The 11,125-nt window shown below is 52.0% G+C and overlaps 2 protein-coding genes across 2 annotated transcripts in view; one reads left to right on the forward strand and one right to left on the reverse strand.

The window, feature by feature from the left end:
• The window catches only part of LOC135810288 (uncharacterized), a 60,772-nt gene that overhangs the window by 31,387 nt on the left and 18,260 nt on the right, over positions 1–11,125 (reverse strand). The gene's annotated exons all lie outside the window — the stretch shown is intronic.
• Positions 2,083–11,125, forward strand: part of LOC135810929 (uncharacterized) — a 16,225-nt gene continuing 7,182 nt past the window's right edge. Inside the window, exon 1 of the mRNA XM_065324311.1 lies at positions 2,083–2,175. The gene's annotated coding sequence lies outside the window, so the exon portion shown is untranslated. The remainder of the gene's footprint in view (positions 2,176–11,125) is intronic.

Raw genomic sequence — 11,125 nt, forward strand, 5'->3', positions numbered from 1 at the left:
ATAACGAAAACTCGCATCACGTGGTGTAGTGCTCATGAGTGATGTCGGACTTGTACAGATGTGTCCAGGGTGATTCTAGTGAGCCGTGGTGAAATAATATTAGTCCTCCTTGATCTTTATGGCTCTATCGAGACCATGACAAAATACACCCGATAATGGCAATATACGGTTTTCATTCATTTCAACTAGCACGTCTTCTAATGCAATCTGAAAATGTCACAGCTGATGCTTTACGCACACACCAATCCCTTGCACACCCGTTTTGAACAGATCCCAGCCCTGGAACGAGCTGATACAGGCACATGGTATGGTATGGTATTGATTTATTTGAATTCCGTATCTCAACAGTACAATGTACAACTTGGGAACATCCGAATGACATAGATACATAAACATAAAAGTACATTGCAAACTCTGCTCCCTCGTGACCCGTAATCCTAACAATGCCGTACCCTTACTCTCGGACGATCAAGAACAATATGCACCCAAGAACGAACAGACCAGAATGTTACCAGGCATATGATACCCGTCTGTACAAGGTGGCTCGGCCATATACAAATTTCCACATGAGAATAAGAACGTTCTAGTGTACAACTGTCAACCGGTACTTCCTCGGCACCAGTACAGCTGCACTGTAACTAGTGTAAGGAGGGATGTCATCGGGTAGTAGGGTACCCGTGCTACCCATCATCGTAAGTATCGTAATAACAGCAGGAATACAGGTAGCAGTGGACATGTCACTGCTGTGGGTGGACGACAGAAATTAAACCTGGCCACAGCAGTGAGCAGTCAAGGCAAGCGCTGCTGCCAGAGACATGCCAAAGACCATGCCCGATGTGATGAGTGGGCTCAGAATGCGCACTTTGGCATGCCAATAATAAAGACCATGACCGATCTGAGTGGGCTCAGCGCACTGTGGACAAGATGGAACTCCGGAGGGATCTCTCAGCCTGAGCTGGTTTTGCTCACGGCTGCAATGCACAGGGTTGTGAAACCGGGACGAAGCAGACAGTGGCAGTGCAACATCATGTCATGATTTAAAAGTCTTTGCACATGGTTATGCTGGAGATTGGCGCACCCACCGTACCGGGCTAGCATACAGCAGCCAAACGTGCGACCATACACGCATGTCTCGTCCTCGTACCGCACTAGTCCCCATGCCATGGTCACCAGTCACAGACCGTGGCCGATTATGGCTCTTCGAGGGGAAACTAGGGATTTCCCCCTACGGAGTAAGACCTTACCCCGTGTTTCAAAGTACGGCCGCGGGCACGTACATTCAAAGCGCGCTCGAAAAACATTATTATTAATTATTTCGATTCCGATTAGCTGTCACTCAGACATGGCGAGACGCCGCATGTCGGCTGAAGAAGTGATCCAGTCCATCATGCCATGGACTCGGACAGTGATGATCGATGACTGGAGCTGCGATAGTGAAGCCGATGACTCAGATGCGGACATAGCCGTGCGCGATTGCGACGGAACAAATTTAATTTCGCGGACGTGTCCGCCGTGGTGGATGTCGTACCTACTGCCGTGGTCGCCTTGGCCCTGAGGATATCGGACATGTCGATGTCGAACTTGAGCAGGGCGCAGCAGCACAAGTTACGCCAGCGCAGGACGCAGACACGAACGCTGATCATGAGGAAATATTAAATTTTTTTGATGCACAAACTTGTGTACATGGACCTGACAATTCTCCTGCAGCACGTGACGATGCAGCTTGGACGAAAAGGAATGCCAAACCTACTATTCCTGAATTCTCTGCACGGCCTGGAATCCCAGTACAGCCAGCAGATGATGCCACAGCATACTGGTTTTTGAACTTATACTTTGTACATGTACTGTAATTCTGGCAGCTGCTCGTCACCGAAACCAACCGGTATACGGTACAGTGCATACTTAGCCAGTTCCACGGCCGGGCCATTTTCCAGCCTGCTTTCCTGCATGCCAGTGACAGGGGTAGAGATGAAGATATTTATTGCTCTGTACTTACTGACTCAGTGAGTGGTCTGGTGTACAAGCCCCAAATGAACCTATTATTGGAGCACTGACGCTACTATCGGCACACCAGGATTTCCGGCCCTCATGACGTGCAACCATTTCCAACTCATTATGCAATGCCTGCCCTTCACAAACAATGAAGCCGATAGCCAGGATGGTCGTCTGATAAAGGTAAAGCCATTATTTGATTTACTTGTGGGCCGCTTCAAGCACGTGTACATACCTAAACAGCAGATGTATGTGTTGATGAAGAACTGGTTCTGTTCTAGTGGTGTACTGGGGACCTGGGTATCCGCTGGTTTTGTTCTAGGGGTGTACTGGGTACCTGGGTACCCGCTGGTTTTGTTCTAGTGGTGTACTGGGTACCTGGGTACCCGCTGGTTTTGTTCTACTGGTGTACTGGGTACCTGGGTATCCGCTGGTTTTGTTCTAGTGGTGTACTGGGTACCTGGGTATCCGCTGGTTTTGTTCTAGTGGTGTACTGGGTACCTGGGTATCCGCTCGATAGTCTCACGTACCGTTAGTAAAATGATACCCGTTTGGATTTCGATGATCCAGTCAGTACGGAACAACACTGCTGGGATCGCGCATTCCAGACGGGAGTCAATTATTTACAACTCCACGCTGGATGTCTGCATTGTTGTTGCATTTTCGCATCTAGTAGATCTACCTCTCCAACTAACAGACACAAATCAATTTGAGAATCACAATGTGATATCAATATCCAACCTGTTTTGGTGAGATCTCAGTGCCCCGTGGCACAACCCTCGTAACAGACACAAGCTCAGAATTTCTCTTGTTGATTAGAAGGTGTTCTTTATTGATCTGTCCCTGTTCTCGGGAGTTGTGTGATTATAAGAAAAGGTTTACAAAGTGAGTCGTACGTGTAAGGAAAAGCGTAGTATGGTCCTCTTTACGGAGGTGACACAGTAGGTGCCCAAACGGGTAAAGCACAAACGAAAAGGGTGCTGCGAGTTAGTGCAGTCAAGCAGCAACATTCTCCCCCTTGGTAACAAACCGTGGGAGAGTTAACATAACTATCGCGTTATCCGAGTAGAAATATAGGTGGATGGTCCATGGACGCACAAAGCAAAAAAAAAAACCAGTGCAGCTAGCTGCAGCGCAGAAGTGCGGGAGGCATGAGACCTCTACGACCGCACGTCCAATACACAATTTTTCGTGGCAGGTGGACGAAAAACGCTACCAGATGCGGTCTTTGCGTGGACGACACGGAAGAACACCATCGCGGCCCGGATGGATGGCTGAAATGACACCTTTGAGCCAGAGACCCCGTGGTGTGTTATAGGCCGCGATGATGACAATGTCGTTTCGACGAGCTGCTTCGCTTGGCGGTTCCACTTTATGCGGCGAGCGAGAGTCGGTAGGTACTCCCGAACCCAACGGCGCCAGAACATATCCGCAAGAGCTTGCGCAACGCGCCATTGGCGCCGCAGCGAGACATCTCCTTCCTGCGCGATTCCTTGAAGTATGGCACATGAGGAGCTGATCAGGAAATGGTTTGGAGTCAAGGCCTCGTCGGCGGCGGCATCCAGAATGACATGTGTGAGAGGTCGACTGTTCACGAGTGCCTCTGCCTCTGCCAGTGCGATCAGGAGGGTCTCCTCCTTGGGGTGGCGCTCTTTAAAGGGGAAGTGCATCGATTTTTCAAGTAGGGCTCAGATGAAAGACAATTGGATATCGGTTCCGATGGTATATCTCTCGCTTGCGTACGGCAAGGGAAACTTGCCATATCGCCGATTTCCTGATCCCGTTTCCATGGCGACTACAGGTGATGACGCACATTCTGCTTAGCTCCGTGAGAGAGAAGGTCGATCACTGCAGAATTGTGTCATTTTCAGTTGTCTTCTTGTATTCGCGAAGTGAAAGAAGTACTGTGTTCAATGCTGTTAGTGCCGTGAACTGTTTATTAGTAGTCCTATCCGTTGTGTACTGGGACGTGACACCGACAGGGGAAAGCTGGAGTGCGGAGACGTTAGCTGGCAAGCGAAAATCGTGACGAACCAAGTGCTGAAATCTTGGTTGGGACAAATCAAACGTTCAGCATTTACCTCAACCAAGGACCATGCCGTTTGCTCTTTCCACTTCCTGAAGATGGATGCGCTGCCTGCTGGAGACTCTCCTATCTCTCGTAACATCTTCTGAAGCTAGGTGAGACGACGAGTAGCGGAGATTAGCGAACGAAATAATGTCGTATGTTTTGAAATTTTTGCTGCTCAGGAGAGATGGCATTATATGAACTTAGTCCATGTGAACTCAATCAGCCCATGAACTAACCCATGAACAAATGCTTTCCTTGCAGACGTGCATGTGTCTATCCAATCTACACGTAGAGATCATTCCATGCCCTCAGTGAATGGCCTATTATATTATTTGTCCATACACTTCATCTGCATGTTGTCTCTCATGATGGAGAAGGGTATTGTTCATTTCATATGAAGAAGTTCGGGCAATAGATGCTTTCCTCTGGTACAATTCTGTTGACCTGATGTTCTTTCTAGCTTCATGGGTAGCTTAGGTGAGGTACCATCACCATCATGTTTACATGAGGGTCAAACACTGCACCGTTCTTTGTTGTGACATGACGCAAGTTATTGTAAGTGCTCGCAGACTCCATACATTCCAGCAACACCTAGCATGGTTTTCCGTCAACGTTGTGGGTGAACAAATTCCCGTCCAACATATTTATACAGACATGCCAGCACACACCATGCACCATACACACACACACTTGCCCTGCCCTGTCGAGTCACAGCCACGTGGGCCCGGAGGGGCAGTGGAGAGAGAATGGGAGAACGCCGCCCCGTGGCGCCCGGGACACAAAAAAAAGAGTTTGTCCGGCTACGTAGGGAGCAACACACATAAATACACCACACACACACACACACACACACAAAATGAGAGTTCGGGTCATCTGCCACGAGACTGACGTACGGCCGGGGAGAGCTTCAGCAGCAGTGTCTATTCCTGCCCTGGACCGAACGGAAGCAGCGGTCGCGGGACACACAGTATTCACCACAACACGGCTCCACTGTCGTTGGGGGCTGAGCCACACACTTGTGACGGGCAAGAACGCCACAGCGATCACACTGGCATGCTCCACGCTGCTCCTGCACACACTCTCTCACACACACACACACACTCACACACACACACACGCACACACACACACGTGCGCACATACTGCAAGAAAGAAAGAGAGCATGAGTGTCAGATTCTTGCATAGGAAGTGTTTATCAGCACACACTTATACATGCACATGCAGGCACTCAACGACCAACTATGCACCATGCCGTATGTTCGTCAAACATAAGATTGCAATACCAAATAAACAAGATCACATACTTCGTTCTCCTCCAAGTGTGTCCTCCCCAGCCATTTCCCTAGGCGGAATGTAGCCTACGAAATGGTTTCTCTAGACTAGGAGAAGATGCTTGGTATTCGCCATCTCTCCTGAGAAATGTTCAGCAAAAATTTCAAAACATACGACATTATTTCGTTCGCTAATCTCCGCTACTCGTCGTCTCACCTAGCTTCAGAAGATGTTACGAGAGATAGGAGAGTCTCCAGCAGGCAGCGCATCCATCTTCAGGAAGTGGAAAGAGCAAACGGCATGGTCCTTGGTTGAGGTAAATGCTGAACGTTTGATTTGTCCCAACCAAGATTTCAGCACTTGGTTCGTCACGATTTTCGCTTGCCAGCTAACGTCTCCGCACTCCAGCTTTCCCCTGTCGGTGTCACGTCCCAGTACACAACGGATAGGACTACTAATAAACAGTTCACGGCACTAACAGCATTGAACACAGTACTTCTTTCACTTCGCGAATACAAGAAGACAACTGAAAATGACACAATTCTGCAGTGATCGACCTTCTCTCTCACGGAGCTAAGCAGAATGTGCGTCATCACCTGTAGTCGCCATGGAAACGGGATCAGGAAATCGGCGATATGGCAAGTTTCCCTTGCCGTACGCAAGCGAGAGATATACCATCGGAACCGATATCCAATTGTCTTTCATCTGAGCCCTACTTGAAAAATCGATGCACTTCCCCTTTAATGATGGCGTGAAGTACGGTCTTGATGGACCCAATGAGCCGCTCCCAGGCTCCGCCTATGTGGGGTGCCGGCGGCAGGTTGACCGACCATGTAATGCCATCATGAGAAAGCTGGTCCTGGATGTGAGCTTCATTCAGCTCACGAATGGCCTGGCAAAGCTCTTTGGCGGCGCCTTTGAAATTAGTTCCGTTGTGTGAGTGAATCACCAGTGGGCAGCCTCGCCTGCTGATGAATCGCCCGATGGCCATTAGCGTTGAGTGGGTGGACATGTCGTCCGCCCGCTCCACGTGAACGGCTCGGTTGGCAAGACAAGTGAAGAGAGCGCCGTACTGCTTCTCATGTCTGAGCCCAACTTCGCCTTGCCTCAGATAGTCCGGGCCGCCAAACCAGCGATCGTCCGGCTGCAAGCGCTGGGCAGAGATGCCTCTAGAGAGATCGTTGTCTGGGTTCTCTCTTGTTGGTACCCATTGCCACTGGTCTACTTCAGTTGTGTCCGTTATTTCCGAGATCCGCTGGGCCACAAATGGTTTGTATTGCCGTGCGTCCGAGCGTATCCACAGCAACACCGTTCTGGAGTCCGTCTAGAATATGTCCCGTGGAATTGAGATACGCAGCTGCTCCCGGACGGTACAGGATAGTCGCTAGGCCAGGACCGCGGCCTGGAGTTCCAGACGGGGTATCGAGGCCGGTTTCAGTGGAGCAACGCGTGCCTTCGCTGCGACTAGGGACACTGCCAGCTGAGTACCGTGGTTCGCTACTCTGAAGGACGCAGCGGCGCCGTATGCTTTCTCGCTTGCTTCTGCGATCACGTGCAGCTGGATGTCGGTAGCGACTGTAATCAACGGTGTGTAGCACCGTGGCACTTCTACGGTGGCCACCTGGTCTAGCTCTGCAGCCCAATCTGTACATCTCAGTGCAAGAGATGCAGGGAGTTCATCATCCCAGCCTTTGCCAGCTCTCCACATATCTTGGAGAAGCATGCGTGCAATAATGGAGTGGCAAGACACCAGGCCGAGTGGGTCAAAGACCGACATTGTGTGTCGCAGGACGCTTCGCTTGGTGACTGGTGCCTTTGGATCTGGCTTTATGCCGCAGGAGAAGCCAAGAGTGTCCTTCGCAGTGTCCCATCGGAGGCCCGGGGTCTTCTCAATGGGGAGGCTGTGGTTGTTGACGTTCACAATTCCTGGTGACCTCAGATCTGATGGAAGGCTCTCGACGACCGTCGGAGAGTTGCTCACCCAGTTACGGATCACAAACCCTCCCCCTCATGGACGTCCATCACCTTGCGGGTTAGTGCTACGGCTTCCTCGGTTGTTGGAGTGCTGTGGAAGTAGTCGTGGACATAGTGGCACTTCTCTATGGCTGTCACGGTTCGAGCCTCTACGGAAGCCAAGTCGTGCGCGTTGATGTTCTTCGAAAACTGGGCGGAGGTTGGTGAGCAGACTGCACCGAATATCATGACGTCCATCTGGTACACATAAGCTGGTCTCCTTGCATCATACAGTCTCCTTGCATCATACAGTCGGAAGTTGTACAGAACTTGTGTGATCGGCGTCAGGAGGTCGGGGCCGGTGAGGAGGAAGTCGTTTAGAGACTTTGCATGCGACTTTGCTGTGGCGTCAAACACCAGCCGCACCTTGCCTTTCTCTTTGTTGTACACAGCAAAGTGTGGCAGGTACCATGTCCGCTCTGGCTGGTGGGTGGTCTCCTCAGGTGACAGCTTCCGGGCATACCCCTGTTCCAAATAGCTGTCGATCTTGCTCTGGTAGCCTTTTGCGAGTGTGTCATCCTTCCGCATGCGCCTCACCAGCTGCTCGAGACGCTAGGCGGCCGTTGCCTTGTTCCGTGGAAGGGTGATGTCATCCTCACGCCAGAGTAGCCCCGTTGGCCACCGGCGTCCGGTGCATGTGGCGAGAGTATCTAGCCACTGGAGTGCGCGGTCGTCAGCCTTGCTGCGAATTTTCGCGTGCTTGACCCCAGAGGGTCGAGGGCGAACGACTGCGTGACCAGGTCTCAGACGTCGCTGTCGAGACCCCAGGTGGACAAAAGCACGCCACCGTTGTGGAGTGACTGGATGAGGCGGAGCATTGCCGGCGGAACACCAAGCTTCTGGAGAACCTGCCACAGCTCTGCACACAGTGTACTGTCATACGCCTTACTCAGATCGTCGAAGAGGACAAATGCATCTGAATCATGCTCCAACGTCTTCTCCATCAACTGCCGTGCAACGCACACCATATCGACGCACCCACGGCCCTTTCTGGAGCCGCACTGAGAGTCTGGCAACTCATCTTCAGCGATAGCTTTCAGGCGGTCCTGCAGAATAGGGGCAAGCAGCTTGCCTATAACGTCCAACAGACTGATGCCGCGTCAATTATCACAGTGGTGTAGATCTCCCTTCTTGCGGATGGGCACAACCACTGCATCACACCAATCATCGACTACAGTGCCTTCGTGCAGGGATTTACGCATGATGGTAAGGATGCGACTGTGTAGGTCTTTACCAATATGTAGGACCATGTCCGGTAGAATGCCCGACTGACCGCCTGCTTTACCCGCTTTCATGATCTGCAGTGCAGCCTCTAGCTCAGCAACACTGGGTGGCTGATCCAGACCAGGAATAACAGGGCGGTCCGCTATCATATCAACCACGGCTGCGTCGGGTTTCGCCACTGGGCGAGGCCTGCGGCAAAATTGACCATCAAGTAGAAGCTTGCTGCGAACCATTGTGGTGGCCTCACACACACACTTACGCGCACACACACACGCAAACACACACACACACACACACACACACACACACACACACACACACACGCGCAGACCATGTACCATGTATATGCCCGTTGCAAGAGAATCACGCAAATCTTCAAATGCACTGGATGTGCCCCCCCCCCAGATTTTTTCTTTATAGCAACGATAGCGGATCTGATTCTGATTGAAACAGATCAAGACAAGCGCCAGATAACTGTCTAATCCACACAACTGGCGAAGCTATGTGAATCGACCACCCCAATCCACACCTGGCCTCCACCACACGGAGTACATCAGAATAGGACGGCCAAGACAGTTACCTATGCACACCTTACACTTGCTGGGGTAACCAGTATAGAAAGCACGCACACGCACACACACGCACACACACATACACACACACACCTTGACCTTGACCTTTGACGCCCCATCTCCAGTGGAGATGATAGGCTACTGAGTTGGGCAGTACTTGATGTGACGCTTCAAATCGCCACTTCTCCTAAACGCTCTGCCGCATGCGCAATGAAAGTCCTTCGGTGCCGGGGGAGGAAGACGATGTTGATGAACCCGCCTGCGCCATTCCGGGCGATCTTGTGCGAGCCGATACCACTCGGACTCCGGAATATCCAGCGAGCGCAGATCACCGACAATCGTGTCTCGCCAACGCTTCTTTGGCCCATGCCGTGGTCTGGTTGCTTCGAGCTCACCAAACAACACTTGTTGAGGAATCCGGGCCGCGTCCATACGGGCAACATGACCCAGCCAACGCAGACGGTACTCACGCAGGAGAGCGCCAATGTCCTCAGGAAGACACACTCTCTGGGCTAGATCAGCAGTATTAAGATGACGGGAGTGCTGATCGCTCCTTGAGACTCCCAAGATGGAACGGACGCATGAGCGATGAAACAGATTCAGGCGATTCATCTGCCGGGCCTTCATGGGCCAAGTCTCTGCTCCATAAAAGAGGGTAGGGAGGACAATGGCCTTGTAGACAAGACGCTTAGACTTAATGGATAGGCCGCTACACCCGAAGATTGGCTTTTGGAGAGCGCCAAAAGCACGAGAGGCCTTGGCAAGACGGGAGGTGAGCTCCTTGTCCAGAGCACCGTCTGCACTCAGGACACTGCCAAGATAGGTAAAGCTGTCCACAACCTCCACGCTTCCTCCATCCTGAAGATCAATGGAAGGTGGCGGGTGAGAGCAGTTAACCGCCATGGCCTTTGTCTTCTGGACGCTCACAGGTAGACCCCAACCCGAAGCACAGGACACAAACTCGTTTGTCATCGTCTCCAGGTGGCTCAAAGAGGTGGTGTAGAGAGCCGCATCGTCGGCAAACTGGGACTCTGTGACGTCAGTGGAGGCCAGTCGAGACTTGGCGGTCCGATCCCCAACAAGCTTCCTGCCGACACGGTAGCGGACCCGTACACCCGGGACAGAAGACTGGCGATGCCACGAAGAGACCACTGCAGAGAAATACAGATTAAAGAGCGTAGGCGCCAGTGTGCAGCCCTGACGCAAGCCATTCCGGACGTTGATGTTGTCCGTGACGACGTTAGGGAGCCGAACACGCGCCTCCATGCCTTCATGGAGCGACTGGACAAGGCCAAGCAGCTTCGGAGGAATGCCCAGATTGCAGAGCACAAGCCACAAAGCAGACCGCGGAATTGAATCATAGGCCTTGCGCAGATCGACGAAAAGCACATATAGCTCAGAATCGTGCTCCACTGCCTTCTCCATCAGTTGTCTTGCGGTGAATACCATGTCACTGCAGCCACGGCCCCTGCGGAATCCGCACTGGGAATCCGGCAGAACATCCTCTGCCACCGCCTGCAGGCGACCCTGAAGAACACGAGCAAAGACCTTGCCGACCACATCCAGGAGGCTGATGCCACGCCAGTTATCGCAGGACCGTAAGTCACCTTTCTGGGCGATAGGGACGATCTCTGCGTTTCGCCAGTCAGACACGGCAGAACCGCAGGTCCATACCTCATTGATCACATTGTGGACGCGCTCATGCAAGGCCTCGCCACCAGCAAGAATCATCTCCGGGACAATTCCAGACTGTCCACCCGCAGTGCCTGGGTGTAGCTTCCTGATCGCCGATACCACTTCCTCAAAAGAGGGTGGGTCGTCAAGACTTTGCCTGATGCCAAGCACTGGCATGGATTCAATGACTTCCGCATCAAACACACTCTGAACATTAAGGACACGATCAAAGTGGCGATGCCAACAAGCTCCCAAACTCTCTGGACCGTCTGTCAAGTTGCCATTCTCATCCCGAACGCTGGATGTC

Source organism: Sycon ciliatum, chromosome 2 (assembly GCF_964019385.1).
Source record: "Sycon ciliatum chromosome 2, ocSycCili1.1, whole genome shotgun sequence".
Taxonomy (NCBI): Eukaryota; Metazoa; Porifera; class Calcarea; order Leucosolenida; family Sycettidae; genus Sycon; species Sycon ciliatum.